Below are 18,473 nucleotides of genomic sequence, written 5' to 3' on the forward strand. Positions count from 1 at the left end.
TTTGTCCTATACACCTAAGGTGGGATTTATCTCACTGCATTTTAGCCATCTCTGAATTATGATTACTAAGCCTGTCATCTCAATTCCATTTCTGATAAACAGGGAAAGATGCATAGACCAAATCACCCTCTGGACATGCCCATCTTTAGCAGCAACCCAAGAAGGTTCCATGTCTGTGCAGCTTCTGTGACTAAAAGAAAGTACCTGAGGAAAGCCTGTTTCACCTTGACTTGAAGATGAAAGGACTTCAGGACTTGAGTGGGCTTTGAGAGCAGTCATTGCAATGCAAGCAAAAGAGGGAGCTCAAAGAATTCTTTAGGCATAGTTTGTAGCAGCTGATTACTGGCTGAGGTGCTAGAACAGCTAATTAGAATTCAGCAGTCTGGATATTTGTACCACATCTTCTTACTTTTAAAAAGACTTTCTTCCTTTTCATCATTCCTCTCCTATCTTGTCTGGAGGTGAGGTCTGACAAATGTGGAATTACCTGCCATAAGGGGTGGGAGACAAATGAGTTAGTCAAGGAAAAGCTGCAGGTTCTCCAGGAGGTCTTTGTCATTTTGCATTACTCTGTGAAAGGGAGATAGATGGTGGGGCAGTTGGAGATAGACTGGGTCTCCTTACTGCAGCATTGAGAATAAAATTCATAGAGTAAAAGTGGAGACAAACACAATGTTAGGGCTTAACAGAACAGCATTTATTGGCCTCTTGAGGCACTGGGCCAAAATGAACATTTCCAGTGGAAACTGTAAGTGGCTACTTACTTTTCTTACAGAAGAGGCTTCAGGTCTTGGGTGCTGAGCTGTGCAGTGGTTTTATGTTGCACTGCACATTTTTTCCTGTGCCAAAGAAACTGTGTTCAGACTGTCAAGCTAACATACTCTTCAGCAGTGTTATGCAGCTTTTCTGTACCTCAGTCACAAATGGCACATCAAGGCTGTGTTGCAGTCAAACATCATTCACTGTTCTGCAAAGGCAATCAAAGTTTCAACAAAAAAATAAAAAATTGAAGTTATGTTTTAATTCACCTGTCAGAGAAACCATCTAATACCCCCTTTCCCATATTTATATATAATATAAGCCAGTACCTCACTTTTATTTGGCAGATGAAGCCAAACTGTGCTTCTTCGAAAAGTCCTATACATTTAAGACACCTTTTCATACACTTTGGATTCTTTGAAGTCCAGTGCAGTTTGTCTGCCTGTTCACAAGTCTTTTTTTTCTTCCTTCTAGAACATAGTTGTTCATAGAAAACTTGGGATTTAAGATTTTATGATTTGGTACCAAGCAGAACATGGAATTAAACAGTCCTTATTTGAATACACAGTGGTTAAACAATGCACTGTTTAAACAGTCTCACTGTTGAGAGCAAAGGGGTTAATTCTGTCACTGAAATGGCACTGGGTATAAATGTGTCTTGCTCCAAGAAATATAATGTATGAGTTGTCAGGAATGTGTTTCTTTTCATAAGAGAAGAGCTATTGCCAAAGAAGTCAGTAAGTAAAAATCTCATCTAAATAGAAGTGAATGAGCAGCACTAAACACTTCTCCTAGGTGAATGAGCATGATCAAACATATTTTACTTGCTATTACTACCCCTTTGACAAAGGGAAATGGTCAACTTCTTTAAAGACACTTTTATTTCTTGTATTCCTCATTTTATTTTCTAAAAGGCCCTTTGCATTCTCAGTGTAAACAACCAGTTTAGTGCTCATCTTCCATGTCAGCATGACAGGAAATCTGCAGCTGTTTGAAGAGCAAGCAAATTCAGCTACTGAATGACAGGAGGATCCTGCCTTGGGGTCCTTTGTGCAGTTATCTGTATTAAACTGTAAATCTGACCTGTGCTGAAACATCACCAACTCTTTTATCCTCTTTGAAACACCTACAGCATTTTCCTCTAGTTTGAGCTTTAAGGTCTTGGCTGATGTCCTTGCTGGACACATCATTTGTGAAAGGATCGTGGTGGGATGACAAGGCTGCCTTGCTTTCCTCTATCTGTTGTGTCTCCAGTGCCTCATTCATGCTTACATTGTCCTTTGGGAACCACACTGGACTCTGCAGACTGATCTGGATTTCAAAAAATCAAAATAAATAAATGACCATATACCCCATTTTGATTTTTATCTTCAATCTGGATGCAGCTGATGGTGTTTCTTCAGAATCCCTAGAGCCATTGTTTTCCCCAGGAAGGTGGTCCATAAACCCATGGCTGGTGGAACCAACACATTTGGGTTCTGAAGCCTTCAGTTCTAGAACTAAAGAGAAGACCTTCACAGGCAGCTTCAGAAAAAGAAAAAAGTGTAATATAGGGAAACTTTAACATTGTCACCTTTTGTTCGTGGTTAGAACAAGTTCCTTCTCAGCAATCACTGAAGTGGAAGAGGAGCTTTAACCTTCTGGGACAAGGGTCTGATGGTTTGGAAACAAGCACAGAAAAGCCTGGGCTATAACATTCATGGTCTCTTGCAGGACTAGAGAAATTAAATAGTACTTATAACCAGAAATAAAATTAAAAGATGACCTGAAAGCAAAGAACTAAAGGGATTGACAGGATGACTTTAAAGCAAACGAGCTTATGTCATTCCAGATTGGTACAGAGTAAGAGGAACTTGCTTGGAAACAAATGCTAAGGAAACATCTGAGATAATTTGAAACAAAGAGAAGTGTCATGTTTAGTGCTCTGAGAAGTCTCTAGAATATTATGAGAGCCCATCTGCCTTTTTCTGGGCTGGGGGGACAGTTGTGTCACCAACGTAAGATTAACGTCCTGTATGTAAAGCAGTGCACGTCACTGTTGAGAACTGGCTGTGCATCATGTGCAAGGTGGGCACTGCTTTGTGCCAGCAGGAGAGGATTTAAGTCTTTCCAACCACTTCCTTGTAGTTATGGAACCGTGTGGTGAACTCATCAAAGGGAACTGTTCTTTGCCAACTTTGGCAGTATCATTTTTGGACATAAACTATCACCAACATTCACTTTTCAGACACTGAAGTGCCTGCAGATGACATGTAACTGACTCTGGCAAGTTTGCAAAGTGGTACCTGTTACAGATTTCTTTTCTGCTGGGTGATTGAGGTAATTCCAATGGTGTGCAAGGACCCACAGCAGCATTTGTTTAGAGACCATCATTTCTTCCACCACAGATTTGGGAGCACAGTATTTGTTCTTTCTATACACAAATCCCTACCCCTGTTGACTGCAACTGTTCCCAAAACTTCCACTGCCATGGAGTTTCTGTTACCTTTTGGCAGAGAAGGACTGCCCAGATGCTTCTTTATTACCTTGACTGGTGCTGGGAGAGAAATACAAGGACATCTCTACAGATTAACCAGGCTTCCACCAGGAGGTGGTTTGCAGTCAGGGCTTGAGTGCCTGGTACCATTATAATGATGTCTCTTGGCCTGGTTTGAAGCCCTGCTCCTTTTTTTGGCAGGGCTTTATAAGCAGTGCTACAGACAGCAATGAGATCACATGTATGGGTCTTCAAAAGACACGTGTGACAACACTGAAGCTGCCACACCATGTTTGCCAGGCTACAGTGAACCCAAAACCACATGGGATGGCTCAGAGATGACTTACTAGTCATTTCTAGTTGAACTCATCTCAGGCTCTTAAGATTCATCAGGAAGCTTAGCCAAGGAATGAAGCTGCTGAAATGCTTTTCTTAGACTGTCACAGCATGTGCTGACAGCACCCATTATAAGCTGTAAAATTAGAAGAGATGTTAAAATCCCCTTTCTGCCTCCCATGCCATTTCAAACCCCCAAAGAGATAGTCATTAGCAGGTGATGTATAAGCACCTTCCCACATAACAGCAGGTTTTCCAAATGAGTGATGCATTGTATTAATAAGGTTATGTCAGGGGAACAGCCTCTTTTCCAGCTGCCTGAGCTTTTGCAGATTATTCATGGTCTTCCTGGTCAACGTGTGGCCACTCAACTCCTTGTGCACAGGGGCTTTCTTATGGGAAAGATCACTTGCATATGAGCTGGGAGTTGTCTAGGGAAGCTGGACTGAAACAGCAGCCAAGGAGCTCTGTGGACAGTCCCATCTTGCACTCAGGGTCCCAAATGCCTATCTTTGATCTGCCTTTTTTGATTCATGAGGTGCTTTGTGCATGAAAACCACCTTCACAGCACCATACGATCCTTCACAGTTCCCCCTCAGAATTAATCTTGTACTTTTTCACTTCCCATTTGCTATCACTTGCAGACCAAATTTCCTGGTATCTGTCCAGCACTAGCATACATGAGATGAAATATTCTTTCTCTCAGATTTCTGATCTCACTGAAAGTTTTGACACATGCTGTCCTACAGGAAAGATTGGCACATGATTCATGTTTCATGCTGCACTTTGGGAAAGTATGCAAATGTAGCAGTGTTTACAGCAATGGAAGTAGGAACATTAAGTGTAGGAAGGGGAGCCCTGGGTGGTTTAAGCAGTTGGTGGACTTTCAAATTAAGACTCTGACAAGTAGGTGCCTTATCCATGTAGCACATGGCATATCTACAAAGTCAGCTAATGCCTGCCACATTCCTTACCAGATAAAACATCTTTGGCCACAGTATTTTCAATAGCAGGGCTGGGCTTGATTTGTGTAATTTATTCAATAAACCTTCTGGCACTACTTTCAAGGATAGGAAGGGGGAAAAAAAATGATAGGAAGGCAAAACTGGAGCTCAAACCGAGTCCTTTTTAAGGTAATTTCTTTAATGAATATTTTATGTTCCTCTTAGTGGCTGCGTAAGAAAGAAGTTGCTTTTCTCCTTGCAAGTGTTTTCATGCAGTTGTTTTTAAACCTTATTCTGCTTCCCAGTGGAAGAAGGGAAGTATTTGTAGGGGGAGCCAAGAGCAAAAGTAGCACCCTTATTAGCTGTAATAGGGCTTTTAAGACTTAGAATTACTGTTGTATTTCCCTAGATCTGCAAGGACTTTATTTTCCCATCTCCAATGAGCCTAATCCGTGGTGGGATAAAGAAGCTATTTATAACATGTCACATCAGCAATTATCTCAACAATCAAAATGCAGGCTCTTTGTGTTGCTGAATATTTTGTTCATCCTGTAAAACAGCATGATTTGGGGAGATTTTGGTAATAAGAATCAAATTAACTTCATAGAAACTGGGAGAACTTACCCATTCTTACCCCCTTTTGGGAGTGATATTTTTAGAAGGAGAATTGTGGCTCAGCAAAAATGGGCTCGTATCTGCCAAGAAGCCTCTGGAATTTTATTCTCTTCTGTTAGGTTTAGCTGTGAAAGCTGGCAGGCATGACTTTGGCAAGTGGTCACCTGTCTCGCACTTGCAGTTTGGTTGTTGGTTTGTTGGGTTTTTTTGTCTTGCAGGCAGTTGGTTGCTTCCCTGCTGGATATTTAAGCTTAAGGAAGACACGGTGTTTCTCGCAACCAACCATCATAAGCTGGCAGGAGTTGTTGTCCAGATTTCCCATGACATGCCAGTGTGACAGGGTCTGTCTGAATCACCCTGTAAGACTGTAATTTTCTCAAAGGTGCTGATCTTAGAGAATGCCAGATCTCTCCTCTGGACAAGAGTTTGACATGAAAAAAAAACCAAAACAGCAGCAATAAAAAATCCATAGAAATCCAAACACCTGTTCTGATTCCTGATGGTTCCTACTGTAGTACAGAGAAAAACCCAACAGTGACTGTATCATCAGGTTTTGTAGATCCTCTTAACCTTTTAGCAACTATTCTCTGTGTCCTGTGTGATATCTTTCCTTGTGTTCCTTGGCTGCTATTATGTTCTGAGCACCCTTGACTTTCCTGTGTTCTGCTTTCCTCTCACAGCCTCTGCTGTTGGGCTGGAGGTTTAATGTGAATTCTATGTCAAAGCACATTTGAACCTTACCAGGCAATATCACAGGAATGGGTGCATTTTGGAATCCAGCCCCATCTCTAGCCACCACCTCCTTCTTTTCTCAACCACCTTTGCTTATTATTTTTGCAGAGCTCTGGGAACAGATCAGGAACAGGAATCAGTGAACATTGGCTCTGTGCTCCATTCATACAGCTGCTGTGCTTTGCTTACATGATTTGCAACTCTTTCAGATTTCCACAGTTTCTTTCATAAGGTCACCAAATTCCTGAGTAAATTCCAGGCAGTAAAGACTCTGTGAGAAGAACATTGCTCCCCACATTCCCACTTACCTCAGCAGACATCAAACTAGAGGCAAGCTGCCCTGGGGCTCATTTACCTCACCAGTCTGTACAAATTGTGTTCTTGAGTCAGGTGTCCTAGGAGAACTCCAGCCTCAGGTTCTTCTCAGCTCTCCCCCACTATTGTGTTTATCAGATCATAGTGCTTCTCAATTCCCTTATGCTTTATTACAGGTAATAAAGAACAGTTACAATTCTCCTAATCATTGCCCTCTCTCTCTCTGCTTTCTGTAATTATGGCATGTGACTAATTGAATTCTGAATTTCAACTAAGCAGCAATTACTGTAAAGATCCAACATCCTTATCAGCAGGTGCCCTCACAGCCTTCCAGAAGGAGTTTAGGCTGGGGGCTTCATAGCTCTGTGCTCTCCTGGTCTGTCAGGCTGAGAAACAGACTGTGCTTCAGCTCTGGGCAATGACATTCCTCCTCTGGTCCTAGTGCATCTCACCACCACTGCAGAACAAAGGGACAACTGATGGCTGTTAGACAAACCATCAATGAGAACCTTTTCTTAGACTACACCTTTCTCACTCAGGTGTGTTTTAGGGATCTACACAGATGGATGTTCCCATGTGTTCTGGGCTGTGGAGGTTTTCCCAGCAATCTGTACATGATCCCTGTGAACACCAGTTGGATGACAGCCTGTATTTCTTAAAACAGTTCTATCATCCAGACTGAAGTGAGGGAATTCTTTAAATCAGAGATTGGAGTGGTTGTTCAAATTACAGGCCCATCCAGGCCAATATTTTGTTTAGCCCAGACACCTAAATTTAGTTGTCTGTATGAAGGTGCTTGTATGTGCTCTAAGTGATTAAATTCCCCCTGTTATCAACAGAGATGTAGCTAAGGGAAGAACAACTCAAGTCCATACAGGAAATAGCTGCTGATCAGCTCAATCTCAGTCTAGGCTGTGCTGGCTGCAATCACTAGGTGTCAATTCAGTGGTTTAAACTTAAGAATCCAGCATTATTTGAATGCCCTGGATTGAGTAGATGCCATGGACACCATCCCAAGTAGTACTGGATGTCTTCACTTACATATAAGCTTTTACATCATGACATCAGAATTTGTACCTTAACCTTGACCTCAATTTCATCTGTAGGGAGGAATATAAAATTAGCTTAACCATGAAAAGAGGTTGTGTTTTGTTTGCTGTTTTAATTTCCAGTGATTCATGTTTCTGTGACTTTCTGAACTAGAGGTGATGTCTGTGCAGGTTAAATATGTGACAAATGTCTGATCTTTCCTGTGTGTGATACCTGGACTTTCAGCAAAGATTAATTTGAGTAGATGTGTGTGCAGATTATAAGCCCAGCATGAATTTCAGACTTTTCTCTCACAACACCTTTTTTTGGAAGTCAAAAAATTCAGCTTTCTGTTCAGCTACAACAAAGAGGTCAGTTTAATTATTTATTTATGTTCTTTTCATGCACTGACAACTGAGGTGATAACCTGAGGAGCAGTTCAGTGCAGATTGCTTCATCATCTCCCTCTTTTATCTCTCTGCTTAAAGATACATGCAGGACTGAGTTGAAAAACCATCGTGTTCTATGTACATTTGCTAATGTGCTGTCTCAGGGAATTAGCTGTGAAGTGCAGTTGGCCTTTGGAGGTGGCAGACTGGCCCTGCACCCTCAGCATTGTAACATCATACAGAAGAAAACAACCTCCATTTCTTCCAAAATAGCTCTCACAGGATATGCTTCTTCATTTCAGGCACCACAGCATTTTTGGACTCAGGAGGGATTATTTTCCTTTTTGCCCTTTCTTAGTGCTTTTGATGCATGTGGCCCAAACTCTGCCATGTCAATCAGAAGTAGGAAAAAAAAAAAGCCTGTGCACTGGCATGTTTGTGAAAGCAGGGTTAGCTGAGCATTTCTCACATGCTGGAGAGCCTGTTCACTTGTCTGTCTCCCTGTATTCCTGGTGTTCCCTCAGTCTTTTCCCTAACAGCGTGGTCCTGACATTTCAGAACAAGGATTTCCTTAATCACAAGTCATGTTATAATGTCCTAAGTAAATTAATGGTGTATCAGAATAATAATCATAGATGTGAATAATAATTTTGTTGTGTTGAATGATTAATGTACTGGTTACAACAGGAGGTGCAAAAAGATGTGATGCAGAAAGCAGCTTCCAAGGTAGTTTCCCAATGGTTCTTCTGAGGAGTGATTATTTTGGGAAAGAGCCATTTGGAGATTCCCTGCCACTGTCCACATCTCAATCCTGAAACTGTTCAAAATGAAGCTGTAAAGAAGCTGTTAAAGAGTTGTGCTTTACAGAACAGTTTTTGTGAACCCTGGAGGAATGAAAAGAGTGAAAAACATCACAAGAAACTGCTTTATTTCCTGAAGAGCAAAGTGTGGGGTTGACTTGCAAGGGATTGGAAAGTCAAAAGGCAAGTGTACCTCCTGTTGAGGAAAGTTTTATATTAACAGGTATTTCATTGAACAAAGTTAAAAAGAGCCACTTTTCTGACAGCTTTGCACGGGGCAGTCTATGGGGTCTTTCTTAAGGTGCTAAAATGGCAGCTCTTACTGCCAGGCAGCCCCAGCCTAGGACAAAAGTGACCTGCTGAGCACAGTGGAGATATATCAAAACCAGAAACTCTGGATTGAGATCTACTTCTGTCACTAATGTGGAGAAAACAGGGACACAGCGGCCAGGATGTGGGTCCTGGAATCAGCTGTTAAGAAGGTGGAAGCAAGAGAACAGCTGCCTGGCCCAGGGAGGAGATGCACAAGGGATCCAGACCTCAGCAAGGTTCACAGTGAACAGAGCAGCACAGCAAGTAAGTTCCTTGCCAACCCGTCTAGGAGGCAGCCAGGGCTTGCCTGGAGAATCTTTATTAGATTGTTTCTTGGACCTCAGCACTTGGGTGAAAAACAGGAGATGGAGAGAAAGAGGCACAAACAGGCCTGTGTACCTTGGATGCTTTTTATGCTCCTGAAGTCCAGCAAGCATCAAACGTGCTCAGCTTGTCTAAGGAATGTTATGTTTGGAGGTGAGAGGGTCTGTGTAAGAGCGGGCACAAAGATGTGGGCAAGGCTGTAAGAATCTTCAATCTGCCTCATCATGAGTATGTCTTGGGCTAGAGATACAGAGAAATGTTTTTCTAAACTGAGGAAGTCTGGAGGACTTCTAAACTTCTGAAAGGTTCTGCTCCTGCCTTTGCTTTTGCCATGTTACGTGACCTGGGTGAATCACTGGAGCTTTTTAGCAGATAGGAAATCAATACAGAAAGTGAGGATAATTAGACTGCTTGAGCTTCTCATAAAGCACTTCAGGACTGCTTGGCACAAGAAAACAATAGAAAGCTGAGCAAAGTTTCTTACGTACTTGAAAGCCTCAAGAGACATCAGGTTGATGAGTTAGACAAAGCTGAGGCCAGAGACATTTTTCTAGGGGAACGTTTCTTGCCTAAGGTATTATTTATCTGCCTTCCAAGGCTCTCCTGTAAGTGCATTATAACTCTACATGAATGTCAAAAATACCCCAAACAAACCCAACCATAACATCTAAGAAAACCTCTCTCTGCACAAAGCTTGGCTTTTGGGATGTTGTTGGCTGATGTACAAAGCATTGGTTGGGTAACTGTTCTTTCCTCTCCTTATTTTTGTCTGACTCTCCCTCATTCACAAATAAAGCATGTGGAGAGGCTCTTTTCTTTCCCATCTCGTGGATGTCCAACTGCTGTTAAAATTATGCCACTGTCACTTATGATTTCTAGAAATAGCAAGCAGTGCAAGTGGCACATTGTGAATCCTACCTGGCTCTAGCTTGTCACTGCAACAATCAGAAGAAAACCCATCCAACAGGAAGGATGGCACATGAATAAATAATTTACAGCCCCATGATTCAGTCCCTATTTTTAGATTCTTGCTGTTTTCCTGAGACTTTGAAAAAGGGCTAAGAATAGCATGCACATGAAGTGACAACACGGGGTTTTTTCTGTCTCATTTCATTTGAATCCTGTGAAATCTGAGTGGTCAATCTAAGGAATTTATATCATGCAGTTCCTGTTGGATTTACTGGGGATCATGGTGGAAAAGTACCCCAGAGAAATAATAAATTTTTAAAAAAGCTTAATAGCAAGGAAAATGTCTTGTTTGGAACATTAAATGAATAAAAATTATTTGGAGGTGACACTGGGAGAATCTTATAATATCCCAGTGATTAGGACATTCTGAAGGGAAAGAATCCATTGAACTAAGTTCAAGATCCTCTGCAAGTCCAACAGTGGAAGGATCAGAGTGAGAATGATCCAGGCTGTATCTTACAGGCTACAATGTCCAACATTGGTAGGTTTGATTTTGTCCTGTTTTACTCCTGTGTTCTTTGACATTTTCTCAGTTGATTGTTGTGTTTTTTTCCCTTTTTGGGGGTAAAATGTAGGTCCAGTTTACCAGATTTACCAAGTAATCTTTGTTGCCCCAAAACTGTGTATTTTAAAATTAATGTATCCAGCTTTATCCCTGGCACTGAGACAAGTTTTCTCCACTGTCTTTTCTTGAGTTTTAAAGGCCAGCATTTCACAGAACCTATCTTAATTATTGCAAACATAAGGAAAAACCTCACTTATTTGTGCTTCCACTACTTTCCATTGGCAAACTTTGCATAAATACCTCCATGTTGGGGGCACCATTGACTGGCTGCTCTACAGCCTGAGCTGCTGTGCCCTGAAGCCAGTGTAGGAAGGGGCTGGTAAGATGGGCTGAACAAGGTTCATTGCAAGGATTCCAAATCACAAAGTTGAACTCTGCCATGGTAAATCTGCAGGTTTAATCTACCCTGTAAAGGAAGGCAATTTATGCAGCTTGGTCAAAGGGCAATACAGAGGCAGAAGGAGTTTAATAGCTTAAGAATCTTTAAAAAGGGGGAGGGGAGATGGGGGAGGCAGGTTATTTAGGATTTCTGCACAAAAATTCCCAGTGGAGTGGTTTACCAGAGTGTCTGGAATAGTTTTACAAAACAATTAGTGGAAATTCTTGGGGTTTAGACTTTTTAATCTGGGCTGAAGAAATCCTCTTGGTAGGGAGATGGGGGATCTGACCCACTGTGCTCGTGCAGGTGTTTGCTGCAGCTGCAGCTCTCTGAGGTTCCCATAGATGCTGCTAACTCCACTTTCTAAAACTTCACACTTTCTAGGGAATTTGTTCAGTGGAAATACTGGTTTTCTGGCTGATGGACCCTTCATTTCAGCCTGGCTGACAGCTAACATGGCTCAGCAAGCTGTCAAAGTAGTCAGATGCCCTTAGCTGTGCATAGCTCAGAACTTAACAGACTTTTATTTATTTATTCATTTGCCTGTTTATTGGCTTCACTCCAGCAGCAGAGGAACTTACCTCATGATCACAGGGCCACTCTGTGTGCCTGGGATTCAGGACAAAAGGCATAAGTAGTTGGAGAAGGCTGATTTCCAATTTAAGGATGACTGGAAATATGAACCTTGTCAGAAAGTCATCTACACAAGACACAGCAAGATGACTAAAATGTTTTTCAAAACCAGCTTAGTTCCAGTTGTCAAGGGCAAGATCCATTACTGTAGTGCTTGCATGCAGTGTCTGGAATTGTCTTTCACCTGCTAATGGCTGGAAAGACGTGGCTAACTTCCTGCTGAGTATCACATTCACTTTGCCCTGTGCTCCTGTCTCTTGTTTGTCTCATGCTTTTAATGGACTTCTACTGACTAAGCACAAGCCTGTCACAAGGCCAATCTATACAGATTGAGTTACCACTAACTGATGTTAGTGGAAGAACTCATGTTCTTCAACAGGGTCAATTTAAAAAAAAAAATTAAAAGCCACTCATAAATAGTCCTCTTAGCATATTCCAGTTGGAAATGCAATGTCATCTGCTGTTAGAAATGAAATTAAGGGCAAGGTTTTACCTATCAAAGTGATGTAAAACATTGAACCTAAGCTGTGTTTTCAGGTTGTTCCAGAGGATAATAGTGTTCTGTTAATCACAGGATGGTAGGAGTTGAAAGAGACTGATGAAGATCATCTGGTCCAACCCCCCCCCCAGTCAAGCAGGGTCACCTAGAGCCCGTTGCCCAGGACTGTGTCCAGATGGTTTTAAAATATCTCCAAAGAAGGAGACTCCACAACTTCCTTGGGCAACCTATTCCACTCACCCTGACAAGCAGAAAAGTCCTGATGTTCTGTTGGAACCTTCTGTGTTTCAGCTTGTGCCCAGTGCCTCTGGTCCTGTCGTTGGACACCACTGAAAAGAGCCTGGCTCTGTCCTCCTTGCACCCTGCCTTTATGCATTTATATACATTAATAAATCCAACCTGAGCCTTCCCTTTCCCAGCCTGAACTACCCCAGCTCTCTCAGCCTTTCCTCATATGTGAGGTGCTCCAGTCCCTTAAACCTCATGTGGCCCTCCATTGAGCTGTCTCCAGTATGTCCATGTGTCTTTTGTACTGGGAAGCCCAGAGCTGGACACAGTACTCCAGAGGTGGCCTCATCAGTGCTGAGCAGAGGGGAAGGATCACATCCCTTGACCTGCTGGCAATGCTCTACCTAATGCAGCCCAGGATAACAACTGGGTGGCCCCAGCATACATGGGTGCATGGGCTTGTTCTTCCCCAGGTGCAGGACTTTGCACTTCCCCTTGTTGAACTTCATGAGGTTCCTGTCAGCCCATTTCTCCAACCTGTCAAGGTCGCTCTGGATGGCAGCATGACCCTCTGGCATTATCACCCACTCCTCCCAGTTTGGTGTCATCTGCAGACTTGCTGAGGGTACACTCTTCCCCATCATCCAAATGACTAATGAAGATATCAAACAGGACTGGACCCAGTGTTGATCCCTAGGGTGCACTGCTGGTCACCGGCCTCCAGCTGGACTTTGTGCTGCTGATCACCCTCCACTAGGTCTGGCCATTTGGGTAGTTTCAATCTCTGGGTCTGTGAACTTTTGTTGTCTGGTGCTATCAGTTACCAGTATTTTAAATACTATCTTCGTGTAAGCACTTGCAGTTCTGAAACAATTACTCTGAATACTATGAGTTATCACAGTAATCTGAATTCAGTGGTTCCTAAGTAGCAGAAAAATCACAGCTGAGATGACAAATATTGACTGTTGTTGCTGCATTTGCTGGTGAGACACAATACTGAGGTCTTTTTAGATGAGTCTGTAGCAGTGATGTTAATAAAGTGTAACATCTTGGGGAGGAATTCATTCTACCTGAGTTTAGGTGGGTAACACACTTCTGTTCTGGAGAAAGGTTTGTGAGCTTATTTATGAAAATCTGCTCACATCCCATGCAAATTTTCCCATTTCCTAGTCTTGTGGTACTGGTACTGGGTGGCAGGGATGCTCAAGAGGGTTATGGGTTAAGCTGTAAAGAGAGTTTGGATGTCTCCTCCCTTACCAAACACCAGTTATCCTGAGTGTGAGGTGACCCTCAAGTCTGCAAGCTTTTCTCATGTCTTTCTGTGATAGGACAAGAGGGAACACCCTAAAGCTACACCAGGGGAGGTTTAAGCTGACATTAAGATTCTTTTTGTCTGGAAGGGTTGTCAGGCATTGGAACAGGCTGCCCAGAGAGGTGGTTGAGTCACCATCCCTGGATGTGTTTAAAAGGCATCTAGGTGTGGTGCTTGGGGGTTTAGTTTAGGGGTGAACATGGTAGAGTAGGGTTAAAAGTTGGACTCAATAATCTCAAAAGGTCTTTTCCAACCTAAATGATTCTATGATTCTATGGAAATCCTTATCCATTATTTTTTGGTTTGGGTTGTTTAGGAATACATTGCTCAAATCTGGGTTTATCAGCTTCTCTTTATTTAAACAACAGATAGGCTGGGTTTTGCCCCAAAACCAGAGTTGTGATTATCATGCTTAGTTTTTTGGATAAATGCAACACTGTGTTTGTCTTCTCCATTCAGAAGCTTTTGATCTCCACCTTGCAATTTCTCACTTGTTCTTAAATGATTATGTTCCACAAAGAAAAGCTCAAGTTCTGTGTTGTAGGGTTTGGATATGGGTGTGTATATACGAGTCAGACAGTCCTGTAATTATTTGATTGTTTCTCTGAGTTTATTCAAAGAAGAACCATAAAACCCCAGACTGAGCAGGGCACACCATTCCCAAAAGCTGGAGTGAGGGAGATTGGACACCATACTGCTACCCTCAGTACCCTCATCATACTTCTCATTCCTCAGCAATTGCCAACAGGAGGTTATTTCTGAAGATCCTGTGAAATTTGCAGTGATGAAAGTTCCCTGCTCACTGAAGGGGCTCTTAAGGACTATTTACAGCAAGAGTGAACAGTGACACGTTGCTAACAGAGACTTCATCACGTGGGTTGGAGTGGTGCTGTTCACTAGGACTTCTGGGCAGGAATTACTTTTACAGCAGTTTTGTCCATGGAAGATTTGCTGTTCCTGCTGTGGGTGGCTCATTGTGAGGAGCTGGGTTTCCCAACTCTATTCCTGCCAATGTTTTGTTACAGTCACACTCAGATCTCTTACCTGCCTCTTTATGATGTCATAGAAAGTTCTTCAGAGTTGGAGACCCTTTTCCCATCACCTCCAAGCCCATGAGAACTGCAAATGTTGGTGCTTCTTCTGTCTTTGTGTATGTGTATCTATGTTGGGTTGAAGTGTTTGGCTGGTTTGTAGCATAAAGGTCTGGGATGGGGCTGTCAGAGCAGCAGCAGCCACCACTGCAGAGCAGGAGCAGTAGTGGAAGGTGTTGCAGAACATTGTCTGAGGGGCTCTAATTGCTGCCTTTGGCTCGGAACACTGCCATCACTGTCATGGGGCTTTGTTGAGAAAACATGTCTGTGATCAGCAGGACTGAACCAGCCCTTGGAGAAAATGTTAACAGGAATATGTTACACTGGCTGGCCTGGAGGGATTGAAATACATTTTCTGGAAGTTAGCAAGTGAGTGACAGCCTGAGTTACAGTCTGAGCATTACTGGATATTTCTTTCTGCTTAGGGAGTTCCCTTTTCCTCCCCTGGACTGATGGTTAAGCACAAGAAATCAAGTGCCACAAATGTCATCATCTGCAACAGAAGAAAACCAAGAAGCATAGAAATGAATAGAAATTAATATTGGATGATATGTCAAAATGCATGTGTAGAATGGCTGTATGTTGCCTGTGTCACCATGAGTCATCTACTGCTTCTTATTTGTTTGCATGAAGATTAAATCTGCCTTTCCAGTTGTGTACACGAGTGCACGTGCACACAGAGCATAAATAGCCACAAGCTATAACCACCAAAAATCTCTTTATTTAGAAAATCTCTGTTATTTAGAACAAAGTCAGTAAGGAAGAAAAATTAGAAGAAGAGCAAGCCTACTGAGCTCTGCAGTGTGCTATTTGTCTATGGAAATGAAAATTAGCAAAATTTCTATTTATTTTTTAAAATAGGAATAAAATAAACACTGTTAATAGCTCTCATTAGCTATTGTTGCCCTAGAAAGACCATGTAACTGTTCTTTTCTTCTTGGGTATTCATTGTTTGTTTCTACAATGGACTTCTCAGAAGTTTCTCTTGCTTTTTCTCCTGGTTTTTCATGACAACCATAAAGAAAAACTGAAGGTAACCCAGTTGTTTTCTGTACTCGGTGCTTTAAACAAAGAGCAAGAATGCTTCTAGCACAAAGCACAGCTCTCATCAACCAGTTCAAACCCCAGTTCTCATTGGAAAGCCAAGTGAGAGGGAATATTCTTCAGCACATTCAGTCACCAATGAGATCACAGAATTCCGTTGCTAAGATCAGCAACTTCTCTTCCTTTTCGTGCTCTGCAGCTGGGGGACACGTATCTTCCATTGCTGCCTTTCGTAGAACCCATGTATGTGTCATATTTTTGGCTTCTCTTCACTGCTTTGATCACTGCCACCACTCTGCATGTCCCAGTGACTCAGCCTGTCATTAACTCCAGTGTCTGTTATTTCTTCATCTTCTCAGTGCTGCTTCTGACAGACAGTAGGGAGGCTATCAAGCAGCTCTTTGCTGCTATGAAAAACACCAAGGCAATTATTTGAAGTTGCCATTATTTCATCCAGGGTCTTCTGTGCAGAGCTACTCAAGCACACACAGGAAGTTTAGCACATGCCAGATGTGACTGACTGTCTGTGAACGCACTGAGCCTCTGTCCAGTGCATAAACTATTGGTCCAACGTCCCCAAGAAATGCTACTCACTTTTTATATGCCATGGGATTCATCTCTGCATGAACAAGAGCTGCTTCTTCCAGATGCCTGCAGTGAGGCTCTTACTCTATAATATTACCTCACTCACTAAGTCAGATATTTCTCCTTTAAAGCACTCAGCAAAAGATCTGTATGAAGTTATTAAAAAGATATATGAAAATACATTCAGTATGATTGGAAACTTGTTTCCATGTGGCTGTTAAACCTAATGCTGAAAGGCATTTGGAAGAAAGAAGACCTTTGCTTTGGGGTATAAATTACTTATGACTACTAGAGCTTGGAATGAGACATTCCCAGAAGTCAGATCTACTTGCTGCTTTTGTTTCCGAGAAGTGGTTGATACTGGAAGAATTCTGGAATAAAAATTCAGAGTTTGATTTTATCTTCCACTTGTTCATCTGCTCACCATATACCAGCCTGGTGTGACAGCTCGTAAAGTGAGATCACTGCTTCTTGAAGAACTGCTTTGATGTGGGTGTTGTATAGGACTCCTGAATTTGCACTGAAACAGAGCTCAGAGGTCTATTTTAGAACTGTTAATATTCTGAGTGCAAGGGTTACACATCCAAGTGGATGTGGAAATAGATGGCACTCCTTACGTTCAGCCCTGCTTTGCTGATCATGATCTGGTCTCTTATAATTCTTTTGGACAAGAAGCACGAGGCACATTTATCCTTCTGAAAAGAAGGGTTTAGTGAGCTGGGAAAATGTAGTGCTAGAGATCGAGGTGTCGTGAACTGCTAAGGTAGAACACAAGGTTTGTGAGGGTTCACAGGAAGTCACATACACACGTTTCTGTTTCTGTACCTGTAAAATGGAAGTAACGATGAGAAGAGCAGAGGAAGAAGTTAGTGTGGAAGGGGGCAGCACTCACAGAATCAGAATCATAGAATCATATGGGTTGGAACAGACCTCCAAAGATCATCAAGTCCACCCTCCTGCTGCAGCAGGAACACCCAGGGCAGGTCACACAGGAACGTGTCCAGACGGGTCTTGAAAGTCTCCAAAGGAGACTCCACAACCTCTCTGGGCAGCCTGTTCCAGGGCTCCATCATCCTCAGAGTACAGAAGTTTTTCCTCATGTTTAGGTGGAACTTTCTATGTTGTAACTTGGTGTTATTTCCCCTCATCCTATCACAGGGCACCACTGAAATAGTCCTAATACTTGATTTCTTTTCCAACTAGGAGAAATCTTTGAAGGGAGCCTTAGTGTCACAAGTGTTTTCTTTCCTTAGTTTTGAGACTTTACCCGTGTCTCATCCAACTTCAAACTACTTTTGTTTTCTGTCAATCTCTCATCTAGAGGGAAGTCAGATAAAGAAGAGTGGTTTTCCTTTTGCAGGGATAAATAACTCCTTGATTCAAACATGCCTTTCCCTCTCAGGTACTTATGTAGACCCAGTTGGGCGTTCTAGGTGTCTCATAGTGCTGATGTGTTTATGATCTCGACACCCAAGCTGGAAAGATACAGTGAGGGAAAGGAAGAGCTAGAATGAATAAAACAAGGATTTATTATGAGCACTATCCTGGAAATGGGATTCAATAACCAGCAAAGCACCAACACCTTCAGTGTCGGGAGAGTCTGATGTTTGCTACAGAGACTCAAAACCAGGTCATGGAGCTTCAGCCCTGGTCAAAAGGAGGAGCCAACTACAAGGGCTTTGAGGAATGTAACTTGGATTCAACCACCTGAATTCCACTCAGACCTGGTCTCAGAGAAAGGGGGTAAAAGATACCCCAAGATGTATTTAGTTTGGGTTGTTGAACAGTAATGAACAGAGCAGAGAAGAAAAATGTCTAATCACCTTCAGGGGAAAATTGCACCCAAAAATTGCAGAGAAAATGGCAATCTATACCTGACTCTCCAGGAAGGATGAGAGGGAAGTATATGAATTTGTCTGTAAACTAGTGCCAGAAATGGAAATTGAGGTTCTTAACCTGTAGCACAATTTCCTGTAGTTGGCACAAATGATATTAGTGATTTTTTTTTATTTATTTGGCCTTGTCACTCTGAAAAGAGATAGTGAAAAGTGCAAATACACAGTAGCAGTATGAAATTCAGTGATCTATATGGATATGGTGTAATCTGGAGCATCTAGGCAAACCTTGCTTTCCTTGT

The 18,473-nt window shown here is 42.3% G+C and overlaps 1 protein-coding gene across 1 annotated transcript in view; it reads left to right on the forward strand.

Moving 5' to 3' along the window:
* CRHR2 (corticotropin releasing hormone receptor 2) overlaps positions 1–18,473 on the forward strand; it is a 102,529-nt gene that overhangs the window by 21,682 nt on the left and 62,374 nt on the right. The window lies entirely within an intron of this gene.

The sequence above is a fragment of the Chaetura pelagica genome, unplaced genomic scaffold, assembly GCF_000747805.2.
Source record: "Chaetura pelagica isolate M959 unplaced genomic scaffold, ChaPel_1.0 scaffold184, whole genome shotgun sequence".
Lineage (NCBI taxonomy): Eukaryota > Metazoa > Chordata > Aves > Apodiformes > Apodidae > Chaetura > Chaetura pelagica.